This window comes from Phalangium opilio, unplaced genomic scaffold (assembly GCF_054372755.1).
Source record: "Phalangium opilio isolate 3A_F unplaced genomic scaffold, DU_Popi_V2 ptg000217l_1, whole genome shotgun sequence".
In the NCBI taxonomy this organism is placed as follows: Eukaryota; Metazoa; Arthropoda; class Arachnida; order Opiliones; family Phalangiidae; genus Phalangium; species Phalangium opilio.
This window is the reverse complement of record NW_028324218.1, coordinates 14,536,764-14,547,500: the sequence shown is the minus strand read 5'-3', so window position 1 is coordinate 14,547,500 and position 10,737 is coordinate 14,536,764. Positions and strand designations below refer to the sequence as shown.

At 44.4% G+C, this 10,737-nt stretch overlaps 20 non-coding genes across 20 annotated transcripts in view; all 20 read right to left on the bottom strand.

The window, feature by feature from the left end:
• The window catches only part of TRNAF-AAA (transfer RNA phenylalanine (anticodon AAA)), a 73-nt gene extending 59 nt beyond the window's left edge, over positions 1-14 (bottom strand). Inside the window, exon 1 of the tRNA in view lies at positions 1-14. This exon is cut by the window's left edge and continues 59 nt beyond it. This is a non-coding gene — a tRNA (tRNA-Phe).
• Positions 15-244: 230 nt separating this feature from the next.
• TRNAF-GAA (transfer RNA phenylalanine (anticodon GAA)) lies at positions 245-317 on the bottom strand. Its single transcript has one exon. It is a non-coding gene; the product is annotated as a tRNA-Phe (tRNA).
• A 229-nt stretch (positions 318-546) lies between these two features.
• TRNAF-AAA (transfer RNA phenylalanine (anticodon AAA)) lies at positions 547-619 on the bottom strand. Its single transcript has one exon. It is a non-coding gene; the product is annotated as a tRNA-Phe (tRNA).
• Positions 620-1,000: 381 nt separating this feature from the next.
• Positions 1,001-1,073, bottom strand: TRNAF-GAA (transfer RNA phenylalanine (anticodon GAA)). Its single transcript has one exon. It is a non-coding gene; the product is annotated as a tRNA-Phe (tRNA).
• Positions 1,074-1,301: 228 nt separating this feature from the next.
• Positions 1,302-1,374, bottom strand: TRNAF-GAA (transfer RNA phenylalanine (anticodon GAA)). Its single transcript has one exon. It is a non-coding gene; the product is annotated as a tRNA-Phe (tRNA).
• A 78-nt stretch (positions 1,375-1,452) lies between these two features.
• Positions 1,453-1,525, bottom strand: TRNAF-GAA (transfer RNA phenylalanine (anticodon GAA)). Its single transcript has one exon. It is a non-coding gene; the product is annotated as a tRNA-Phe (tRNA).
• Positions 1,526-1,754: 229 nt separating this feature from the next.
• TRNAF-GAA (transfer RNA phenylalanine (anticodon GAA)) lies at positions 1,755-1,827 on the bottom strand. The gene has a single exon. It is a non-coding gene; the product is annotated as a tRNA-Phe (tRNA).
• Positions 1,828-1,905: 78 nt separating this feature from the next.
• TRNAF-AAA (transfer RNA phenylalanine (anticodon AAA)) lies at positions 1,906-1,978 on the bottom strand. Its single transcript has one exon. It is a non-coding gene; the product is annotated as a tRNA-Phe (tRNA).
• A 5,485-nt stretch (positions 1,979-7,463) lies between these two features.
• TRNAF-GAA (transfer RNA phenylalanine (anticodon GAA)) lies at positions 7,464-7,536 on the bottom strand. The gene has a single exon. It is a non-coding gene; the product is annotated as a tRNA-Phe (tRNA).
• Positions 7,537-7,914: 378 nt separating this feature from the next.
• TRNAF-GAA (transfer RNA phenylalanine (anticodon GAA)) lies at positions 7,915-7,987 on the bottom strand. The gene has a single exon. It is a non-coding gene; the product is annotated as a tRNA-Phe (tRNA).
• Positions 7,988-8,065: 78 nt separating this feature from the next.
• Positions 8,066-8,138, bottom strand: TRNAF-GAA (transfer RNA phenylalanine (anticodon GAA)). The gene has a single exon. It is a non-coding gene; the product is annotated as a tRNA-Phe (tRNA).
• A 78-nt stretch (positions 8,139-8,216) lies between these two features.
• On the bottom strand, positions 8,217-8,289 carry TRNAF-GAA (transfer RNA phenylalanine (anticodon GAA)). Its single transcript has one exon. It is a non-coding gene; the product is annotated as a tRNA-Phe (tRNA).
• A 77-nt stretch (positions 8,290-8,366) lies between these two features.
• Positions 8,367-8,439, bottom strand: TRNAF-AAA (transfer RNA phenylalanine (anticodon AAA)). Its single transcript has one exon. It is a non-coding gene; the product is annotated as a tRNA-Phe (tRNA).
• A 230-nt stretch (positions 8,440-8,669) lies between these two features.
• Positions 8,670-8,742, bottom strand: TRNAF-GAA (transfer RNA phenylalanine (anticodon GAA)). The gene has a single exon. It is a non-coding gene; the product is annotated as a tRNA-Phe (tRNA).
• A 229-nt stretch (positions 8,743-8,971) lies between these two features.
• Positions 8,972-9,044, bottom strand: TRNAF-AAA (transfer RNA phenylalanine (anticodon AAA)). The gene has a single exon. It is a non-coding gene; the product is annotated as a tRNA-Phe (tRNA).
• Positions 9,045-9,426: 382 nt separating this feature from the next.
• TRNAF-GAA (transfer RNA phenylalanine (anticodon GAA)) lies at positions 9,427-9,499 on the bottom strand. Its single transcript has one exon. It is a non-coding gene; the product is annotated as a tRNA-Phe (tRNA).
• A 228-nt stretch (positions 9,500-9,727) lies between these two features.
• On the bottom strand, positions 9,728-9,800 carry TRNAF-GAA (transfer RNA phenylalanine (anticodon GAA)). Its single transcript has one exon. It is a non-coding gene; the product is annotated as a tRNA-Phe (tRNA).
• A 78-nt stretch (positions 9,801-9,878) lies between these two features.
• On the bottom strand, positions 9,879-9,951 carry TRNAF-GAA (transfer RNA phenylalanine (anticodon GAA)). Its single transcript has one exon. It is a non-coding gene; the product is annotated as a tRNA-Phe (tRNA).
• A 379-nt stretch (positions 9,952-10,330) lies between these two features.
• On the bottom strand, positions 10,331-10,403 carry TRNAF-GAA (transfer RNA phenylalanine (anticodon GAA)). Its single transcript has one exon. It is a non-coding gene; the product is annotated as a tRNA-Phe (tRNA).
• A 78-nt stretch (positions 10,404-10,481) lies between these two features.
• TRNAF-GAA (transfer RNA phenylalanine (anticodon GAA)) lies at positions 10,482-10,554 on the bottom strand. Its single transcript has one exon. It is a non-coding gene; the product is annotated as a tRNA-Phe (tRNA).
• Positions 10,555-10,737: the final 183 nt, after the last annotated feature.

Genomic DNA, 10,737 nt, shown 5'->3' with positions numbered 1-10,737 from the left:
TGAGCTATTTCGGCTCTTGTTCAAGCAGCTAGGGAATTTTTCCTGAAGAAAATAATTTACTTTAAGAGACACGATCCAAACACTTCTGCTGTTGCCGAATCCCGGGATCGAACCAGGGACCCTTTAGATCTTCAGTCTAACGCTCTCCCATCTAAGCCATTTCGGCTCTTTTTCATGTAACCAGGGACACTTTCCTTGGGAAAGCAGTTTACTTTAATGTACACGACCCAAAAAGCTTTCATGTTGCCGAAACCCGGGATCGAACCAGGGACCTTTAGATCTTCAGTCTAACGCTCTCCCAACTGAGCTATTTCGGCTCACATTCAAGCAGCTAGGGAATTTTTCCTGAAGAAAATAATTTACCTTAAGGTACACGACCCAAAAAGCTCTCGTGTTGCCGAAACCCGGGATCGAACCAAAGACCTTTAGATCTTCAGTCTAACGCTCTCCCAACTGAGCTATTTTGGCTCACATTCAAGCAGCTAGGGAATTTTTCCTGAAGCAAATAATTTACTTTAAGATATACTATCCAAAAAGATTTCATATTGCCGAAACCTGGCATCAAACCAGGGACCTTTAGATCTTTAGTCTAACGCTCTTCCAACTGAGCTATTTCGGCTCTTGTTCAAGCAGCTAGGGAATTTTTCCTGAAGAAAATAATTTACTTTAAGAGACACGATCCAAACACTTCTGCTGTTGCCGAAACCCGGGATAGAACCAGGGACCCTTTAGATCTTCAGTCTAACGCTCTCCCAACTAAGCCATTTCGGCTCTTTTTCAAGTAACCAGGGACACTTTCCTTGGGAAAGCAGTTTACTTTAATGTACACGACCCAAAAAGCTTTCATGTTGCCGAAACCCGGGATCGAACGAGGGACCTTTAGATCTTCAGTCTAACGCTCTCCCAACTGAGCTATTTCGGCTCACGTTCAAGAAGCTAGGAAATTTTTCCGGAAGCAAGTAATTTACTTTAAGATACACGACCCAAAAAGCTCTCGTGTTGCCGAAACCCGGGATCGAACCAGGGACCTTTAGATCTTCAGTCTAACGCTCTCCCAACTGAGCTATTTCGGCTCGTATTCAAGCAGCTAGGGAATTTTTCCTAAAGAAAATAATTTACCTTAAGGTACACGATCCAAACACCTCTGCTGTTGCAGAAACCCGGGATCGAACCAGGGACCTTTAGATCTTCAGTCTAACGCTCTCCCAACTGAGCTTTTCGACTCTTATTCATGCAACCAGGTAAACTTTCCTGAAGCAAATAATTTACTTTAAGATACTCGACCCAAAAAGCTCTCGTGATGCCGAAACCCGGGATCGAACCAGGGACCTTTAGATCTTCAGTCTAACACTCTCCCAACTGAGCTATTTCGGCTCATATTCAACCAGCTAGGGAATTTTTCCTGAAGAAAATAATTTACCTTAAGATACACGATCCAAACACCTCTGCTGTTGCCGAAACCCGGGATCGAACCAGGGACCTTTAGATCTTCAGTCTAACGCTCTCCCAACTGAGCTATTTCGGCTCATATTCAAGCAGCTAGGGATTTTTTCCTGAAGAAAGTAATTAACCTTAAGGTACACGACCCAAAAAGCTCTCGTGTTGCCGAAACCCGGGATCGAACTTGGGACCTTTAGATCTTCAGTCTAACGCTCTCCCAACTGAGCTATTTCGGCTCATATTCAAGCAGCTAGGGAATTTTTCCTGAAGCAAGTAATTTACTTTAAGATACACGACCCAAAAAGCTCCCGTGTTGCCGAAACCCGGGATCGAACCAGGGAACTTTAGATCTTCAGTCTAACGCTCTCCCAACTGAGCTATTTCGGCTCACATTCAAGCAGCTAGGGAATTTTTCCTGAAGCAAATAATTTACTTTAAGATATACTATCCAAAAAGATTTCATATTGCCGAAACCTGGGATCAAACCAGGGACCTTTAGATCTTTAGTCTAACGCTCTTCCAACTGAGCTATTTCGGCTCTTGTTCAAGCAGCTATCGAATTTTTCCTGAAGCAAGTAATTTACTTTAAGATACACGACCCAAAAAGCTCTCGTGTTGCCGAAACCCGGGATCGAACCAGGGACCCTTACATCTTCAGTCTAACGCTCTCCCAACTAAGCCATTTCGGCTCTTTTACATGTAACTGTTGTGTTTGATAACAGTGGCGCTTGATTAAATAGACAACTAGCTTTAGTGAGAACGATAACGCTTCTGATATTTTAATGTGATGTTTGATTACATTACAAGTCGGATTAATCTTATCGCCCTCTACCGAGTGACGTCACTCTAATCATACGTAACATGTTCCTTTTTTTTTTTTTTTTTTTTTTTTTTACAGAACAATTAATTATAACACATTAATCAAAGTTTAGCTAACAATTATTAAAGTTAAGACGAGTTAAAGAACGTTATTTTAGTATGCAGTACGTGACAATTAATTATAACACATTAATCAAATTTATAGCTAACACTGATTAGAGTTAAAACGAGATAAAGCACGTCATTTTAGCATGTAGTACGTTAGTCGGTCCGGTATTCTAGTCGTCCGTTGTGGTCTGGCCTTTGTCCTCTGAGCTTGTGTCACGCCTGAAGGTCCTGGTGGGTTGGTAGACCGGAGCTCTGGGGTCACAAGTTGTGTACACGTGTGACTGGCCATTGTTGTCGATGGCTGTTGATGCTGATTCGTTCGTGCAATGTTGGGTGTGTTGTTTCGGTACTGGTAACCTTTGGAGAGCGGCGTTTTTGGCTTGGGTGCGATTTTAGGCTTCGTACTTATTCTAGATGCCGTGGTCTCTGATCTGTCCGGTGTTTCAAAGTTTATAGGTATATGAACCTCGCAGGTTGAGGATAGTCTTTGCACAGCTCGCGTGTTAGTCAGATGTTTTGAACTGATGGGCCGTTGCATAGACTGTACTTGCATCCCTGATGATGGTTGAGTTATTCTTGGTTTTAGATGTATTCGATTCCGTCTATAGCAGGCACCGTTGTCTGTTCGGATCATATAAGAATCAGGTTCTTTGGCTTCAGCAATGACTGTTGCTGGTAGCCATTTTCTTGTGGCAACGAAATGGCGAACGGGAGATCCCACTTGATACTTCTTTGCCATGTACTTGGGGTACTTTGACTGATTCTTTTCCACAATCTTGGTTCTTCGAGCCTCAAGTGATTCGCCCATAGATTTGATTGGATATTTAGGCATCAAAGTCGATGCTGACGTTGAATTAGGAGTTCTAATGAGACGACCCATAAGCATTTCAGAGGGAGATGGGAGGTCTTGCCGGGGAGTTGCCCGGTATTCCAGGATAACCCTCTGTGGATCTTCACCGGCTTGGCTGGCCTTTATTAGTAGATTCTTAATGGTCTGGATGTGCCTTTCAGCCATTCCGTTGGATTGTGGGAAGTGAGGACTTGAAGTGGCATGTTCGACTCCCCAATCAGTTAGGAATTTAGCAAACTCCACCGAATTGAACGGAGGTCCGTTGTCTGTGATGAGTTTCTGAGGGATCCCGTGCCTTGCGAAGTGAGGTTTTACGGCTTTTATCAGTGCCTTAGTATCAGTGGAGGTCATTTCATCAACCTCGACATATTTGGAGTAGTAGTCAACGGTCAGTAAGCAGATTTTTTGATCCAGATGAAAAAGATCCATCCCGATGGTTTCCCAAGGTCTTGTAGGCACTGGGTGTGGCGTCATTGTGATGTGAGTGTTCGCCCTGTCTCTTGTGCGGCATATGTTGCAACCTTCTATTGCTCGTGATATTTCAGCCGTCATGCCCGGCCAGTAGACATGTAGCCTAGCTTTTCTTAGACATGCGTTTATCCCTTGGTGGGCTTGATGTAGTTGACGTATCACTTCGGGTCTCAGAGTTGTGGGTATTATCAAGCGTTCTCCTCTATATAGCAAGCCATCGGCATGGTGAATTTCTTCCTTTAAGGGATAAATTTTTTGATCCAGATGAAAAAGATCCATCCCGATGGTTTCCCAAGGTCTTGTAGGCACTGGGTGTGGCGTCATTGTGATGTGAGTGTTCGCCCTGTCTCTTGTGCGGCATATGTTGCAACCTTCTATTGCTCGTGATATTTCAGCCGTCATGCCCGGCCAGTAGACATGTAGCCTAGCTTTTCTTAGACATGCGTTTATCCCTTGGTGGGCTTGATGTAGTTGACGTATCACTTCGGGTCTCAGAGTTGTGGGTATTATCAAGCGTTCTCCTCTATATAGCAAGCCATCGGCATGGTGAATTTCTTCCTTTAAGGGATAATACAGCTTCACCTTTTGTGGAATGGATGCTTGACTCTTTGGCCAAGCATTCTTGGTGTATGTACACAGGAGCTGCGTCTCTTCGTCCATCGCGGTTGCTTGCTGAAATTGATTTAATTTGTTTCCGGATAACAGAGTCATTGAATGTAGACAGGCTGTTGCGCCCTCTAAGTCGTCCGTATGTATATCAGTAGAACTTCTCGGTGATCTCGATAGTGCGTCCGCAATGTACATCTGTGAGCCCGGAACATATTTCAAAGTGATATCATATCGTGATAGGCGTAGTACTAGGCGTTGAAGGCGCGGTGAAAGAATATTAAGTGGCTTCTGTACTATGGCCAATAGGGGTTTGTGATCGGTTTCTATGGTTGCTTTTGTTCCGACCAGATAATAATGAAAGTGTTCTACGGCGTAGACAACGGCTAAGAGCTCCTTCTCAATCTGAGCATAACGTTGTTGAGTCTCTGTCAAGGTTGACGACGCGTATTGTATTGGGTGACCATCTTGAAGTAATACCGCTCCTATGCCGTATTGGCTCGCGTCTACAGAAACGACGTTGTGTTTATTTGGATGGTAGAACTTCAGTACTGGAGCCTTCATAATATCGTCTATAAGTAGGTCGAAATGCTTTTGAGGATTCGCGTCCCATATGAACTCTACAGTCTCCTTGAGAAGTTGCCGCAGTGGGGCCGTTTTTTCTGAATGGTGTGGTATGAATTTACTCAAGTAGTTTATTATTCCTAGGAATCTCTGTAGCTCTTTCTTGCTTGAAGGTGGTTTCAAAGATTGGACCGCTTTGATCTTGTTATCATCGATCTGAATCCCATGTTGAGATATCTTGTGACCCAGATACGTTATGGTAGTAACGGCCAATTGGAGTTTCTTCATGTTGAAAGTGATGCCGGCTCTTCTTGCTCGTTTCAGAACCTCAGTTAGCCTTGAATTATGCTCTTCCATGTTGGGAGCTCCTATCACGAGATCGTCTGTGGATATATCAACCCCTGGAATGTCTCCAAATAGTTCCGTCATTATTCGCTGGCATATTTCGGAGGCACTCGAGATCCCATAGGGCATTCGTAAAAAGCGGAAGCGTCCATACGGTGTAGAGAAGGTACAGAGGCGAGAGCTGGCGTCGTCAAGTTTTATCTGCCAAAATGCAGATGTAGCGTCTAGTACGGTAAATACTTTACAGCCTTGAAAGTTGCTAAAGATCTCCTGTGACGTGGGAACTCTGTAATGTTCCCGCTTGATTGATTTGTTAAGTGATCGTGGGTCCAAGCAAACACGAATTTCTGGCGCTTTGGATTGTTCAGTGTTGCTCGACGAAGAAAACTTTCCGGGTTTTGTCTGCCTTTCAGGTTTAGGGACCACCACAAGCGGATGCACCCAGTCTGTAGGTTCGGTGACCGGTGTTATTACTTTCAACTCTTGCATTCGTTTTAGCTCTCTTCTTAAGGGTTCACGAAATGCGTAGGGAACAGTCCGCGCCGGGACAATAATAGGTTGAGCGTCTTCTCTGAGGGTAATATGATGTGTTCCAGGGAGGCAGCCCATAGGGCCAAAGACGTCCTTAAAGTCCTCTACTATCGTCTGGGATGTAGTTTCTTGGACTGTTCCTAGGCGGCGGGTTTTCTCCTGTACAGAGTCAAGACGTTGAATGAGGCCAAGTTGTTGTAACGCAGTGGCTCCCAAAATGGGAATTGTATCTTGTTCTGTGACATAGTACACGCAATTCCGTCGAGAATTTTCAGAGATAGTCATCAGGTTGGTTGATCCTAGCATTGGTACTCTATGTCCTGTATAGGACATCACAATCTTGGATGTCGGAGTGATGGGTGGTGGGTTGAATAACTTCTTATAGAGGGAGTGTGGTAGGACATTGACCTGGGAGCCAGTATCCATTTTAAAATTTACATCTTCTTGGTGGACAGTTATCCTTGTCATCCATTCTTGGCTTGTGTTCTTGACAGACGTAGCGTTTATGGTTATGAGTTCAATGAAGAATGGTTCAGTGTCTTGGAGTTCCTCGACCGGTCCCCGTCTTTGCAAGTGATAGATTCCCGTTTCAGTTTGCTGGACTGTCGGATAATCTTGATAGCTATGTTCCACGAGTTCGTATTGATTGGATTCTTGGTTATATAGTGCCTCTGCTTCTTGAAGAGAAAAGGAGGCCACGCAGACTCGAGCCCAATGGTTTATTCCGCCACATTTAGTACAGATTGAACCGTGGGCAGGACAAGCTCGATGTTGATGAGTTAAACCACATCTTTGGCATGGGGTGTTGGCTCGAAACGATTGATTATATCTAGAGGACCCCTGTCGTGTTGTATTGGTGGAAGAGGACCGTGGATTGTTGCGATATGACGAACTAGATCGTCTTGGGGCAGGTGACAGAGATTGCCGACGCCAATGGGAGCCGGAGGTTATACCCGTACGAAATGGACGGCGCGCCGAACGACCATACAGAGTGTCGATGGCGACAGGCAGGTTTGGCATGGTCATGGTTGGGGCTGGTGTGTTGGTGATACGTCTGGCATGTCTATTCAGTGATAAAAAAAACGCGACTGCAACGAGGGTTTAAGCGGTGGGAAATATGACCCGTAGCGTATATTAAACTCAACTGTTTAAGATAAAGACCCTGTTTTTTAAATAGCGCGAGACCCCACTTCTGACACCATGTTGTGTTTGATAACAGTGGCGCTTGATTAAATAGACAACTAGCTTTAGTGAGAACGATAACGCTTCTGATATTTTAATGTGATGTTTGATTACATTACAAGTCGGATTAATCTTATCGCCCTCTACCGAGTGACGTCACTCTAATCATACGTAACAGTAACCAGGGACACTTTCCTTTGGAAAGCAGTTTACTTTAATGTACACGACCCACAAAGCTTTCATGTTGCCGAAACCCGGGATCGAACCAGGGACCTTTAGATCTTCACTCTAACGCTCTCCCAACTGAGCTATTTCGGCTCACATTCAAGCAGCTAGGGAATTTTTCCTGAAGAAAATAATTTACCTTAAGGTACACGACCCAAAAAGCTCTCGTGTTGCCGAAACCCGGGATCGAACCAAAGACTTTTAGATCTTCAGTCTAACGCTCTCCCAACTGAGCTATTTCGGCTCATATTCAAGCAGCTAGGGAATTTTTCCTGAAGCAAGTAATTTACTTTAAGATACACGACCCAAAAAGCTCTCGTGTTGCCGAAACCCGGGATCGAACCAGGGACCTTTAGATCTTCAGTCTAACGCTCTCCCAACTGAGCTATTTCGGCTCTTTTTCATGTAACCAGGGACACTTTCCTTGGGAAAGCAGTTTACTTTAATGTACACGACCCAAAAAGCTTTCATGTTGCCGAAATCCGGGATCGAACCAGGGACCTTTAGATCTTCTGTCTAACGCTCTCCCAACTGAGCTATTTCGGCTCACATTCAAGCAGATAGGGAATTTTTCCGGAAGCAAATAATTTACTTTAAGATACACGACCCAAAAAGCTCTCGTATTTCCGAAACCCGGGATCGAACCAGGGACCTTCAGATCTTCAGTCTAACGCTCTCCCAACTGAGCTTTTCGGCTCTTATTCATGCGACCAGGTAAACTTTCCTAAGCAAATAATTTACTTTAAGATACTCGACCCAAAACGCTCTCGTGATGCCGAAACCCGGGATCGAACCAGGGACCTTTAGATCTTCAGTCTAACGCTCTCCCAACTGAGCTATTTCGGCTCATATTCAAGCAGCTAGGGAATTTTTCCTGAAGAAAGTAATTTACCTTAAGGTACACGACCCAAAAAGCTCTCGTGTTGCCGAAACCCGGGATCGAACCAGGGACCTTCAGATCTTCAGTCTAACGCTCTCCCAACTGAGCTATTTCGGCTCATATTCAAGCAGCTAGAGAATTTTTCCTGAAGCAAGTAATTTACTTTAAGATACACGACCCAAAAAGCTCTCGTGTTGCCGAAACCCGGGATCGAACCAGGGACCTTCAGATCTTCAGTCTAACGCTCTCCCAACTGAGCTATTTCGGCTCACATTCAAGCAGCTAGGGAATTTTTCCTGAAGCAAATAATTTACTTTAAGATAACTATCCAAAAAGATTTCATATTGCCGAAACCTGGGATCAAACCAGGGACCTTTAGATCTTTAGTCTAACGCTCTTCCAACTGAGCTATTTCGGCTCTTGTTCAAGCAGCTAGGGAATTTTTCCTGAAGAAAATAATTTACTTTAAGAGACACGATCCAAACACTTCTGCTGTTGCCGAATCCCGGGATCGAACCAGGGACCCTTTAGATCTTCAGTCTAACGCTCTCCCAACTAAGCCATTTCGGCTCTTTTTCATGTAACCAGGGACACTTTCCTTGGGAAAGCAGTTTACTTTAATGTACACGACCCAAAAAGCTTCCATGTTGCCGAAACCCGGGATCGAACCAGGGACCTTTAGATCTTCAGTCTAACGCTCTCCCAACTGAGCTATTTCGGCTCACATTCAAGCAGCTAGGGAATTTTTCCTGAAGAAAATAATTTACCTTAAGGTACACGACCCAAAAAGCTCTCGTGTTGCCGAAACCCGGGATCGAACCAAAGACCTTTAGATCTTCAGTCTAACGCTCTCCCAACTGAGCTATTTTGGCTCACATTCAAGCAGCTAGGGAATTTTTCCTGAAGCAAATAATTTACTTTAAGATATACTATCCAAAAAGATTTCATATTGCCGAAACCTGGGATCAAACCAGGGACCTTTAGATCTTTAGTCTAACGCTCTTCCAACTGAGCTATTTCGGCTCTTGTTCAAGCACCTAGGGAATTTTTCCTGAAGAAAATAATTTACTTTAAGAGACACGATCCAAACACACGCTGCTGTTGCCGAAACCCGGGATAGAACCAAGGACCCTTTAGATCTTCAGTCTAACGCTCTCCCAACTAAGCCATTTCGGCTCTTTTTCAAGTAACCAGGGACACTTTCCTTGGGAAAGCAGTTTACTTTAATGTACACGACCCAAAAAGCTTTCATGTTGCCGAAACCCGGGATCGAACGAGGGACCTTTAGATCTTCAGTCTAACGCTCTCCCAACTGAGCTATTTCGGCTCACATTCAAGAAGCTAGGAAATTTTTCCTGAAGCAAGTAATTTACTTTAAGATACACGACCCAAAAAGCTCTCGTGTTGCCGAAACCCGGGATCGAACCAGGGACCTTTAGATCTTCAGTCTAACGCTCTCCCAACTGAGCTATTTCGGCTCATATTGAAGCAGCTAGGGAATTTTTCCTAAAGAAAATAATTTACCTTAAGGTACACGATCCAAACACCTCTGCTGTTGCAGAAACCCGGGATCGAACCAGGGACCTTTAGATCTTCAGTCTAACGCTCTCCCAACTGAGCTTTTCGACTCTTATGCATGCAACCAGGTAAACTTTCCTGAAGCAAATAATTTACTTTAAGATACTCGACCCAAAAAGCTCTCGTGATGCCGAAACCCGGGATCGAACCAGGGACCTTTAGATCTTCAGTCTAACACTCTCCCAACTGAGCTATTTCGGCTCATATTCAACCAGCTAGGGAATTTTTCCTGAAGAAAATAATTTACCTTAAGATACACGATCCAAACACCTCTGCTGTTGCCGAAACCCGGGATCGAACCAGGGACCTTTAGATCTTCAGTCTAACGCTCTCCCAACTGAGCTATTTCGGCTCATTTTCGAGCAGCTAGGGAATTTTTCCTGAAGAAAGTAATTTACCTTAAGGTACACGACCCAAAAAGCTCTCGAGTTGCCGAAACCCGGGATCGAACCAGGGACCTTTAGATCTTCAGTCTAACGCTCTCCCAACAGAGCTATTTCGGCTCATATTCAAGCAGCTAGGGAATTTTTCCTGAAGAAAGTAATTTACCTTAAGGTACACGACCCAAAAAACTCTCGTGTTGCCGAAACCCGGGGTCGAACCAGGGACCTTTAGATCTTCAGTCTAACGCTCTCCCAACTGAGCTTTTCGGCTCTTATTCATGCAACCAGGTAAAATTTCCTGAAGCAAATAATTTACTTCAAGATACTCGACCTAAAAAGCTCTCGTGATGCCGAAACCCGGGATCGAACCAGGGACCTTTAGATCTTCAGTCTAACGCTCTCCCAACTGAGCTATTTCGGCTCATATTCAAGCAGCTAGGGAATTTTTCCTGAAGAAAGTAATATACCTTAAGGTACACGACCCAAAATGCCCTCGTGTTGCCGAAACCCGGGATCGAACCAGGGACCTTTAGATCTTCAGTCTAACGCTCTCCCAACTGAGCTATTTCGGCTCATATTCAAGCAGCTAGGGAATTTTTCCTGAAGCAAATAATTTACTTTAAGATACACGACCCAAAAAGCTCTCGTGTTGCCAGTGGCGTAGGAACGGGGGGGGTACAAGGGTACATTGTACCCCCCTAAAATTTTACTAGGGCGCCTAAATAGGTCAGAAAGGGCGCCAAATTTATATTCAA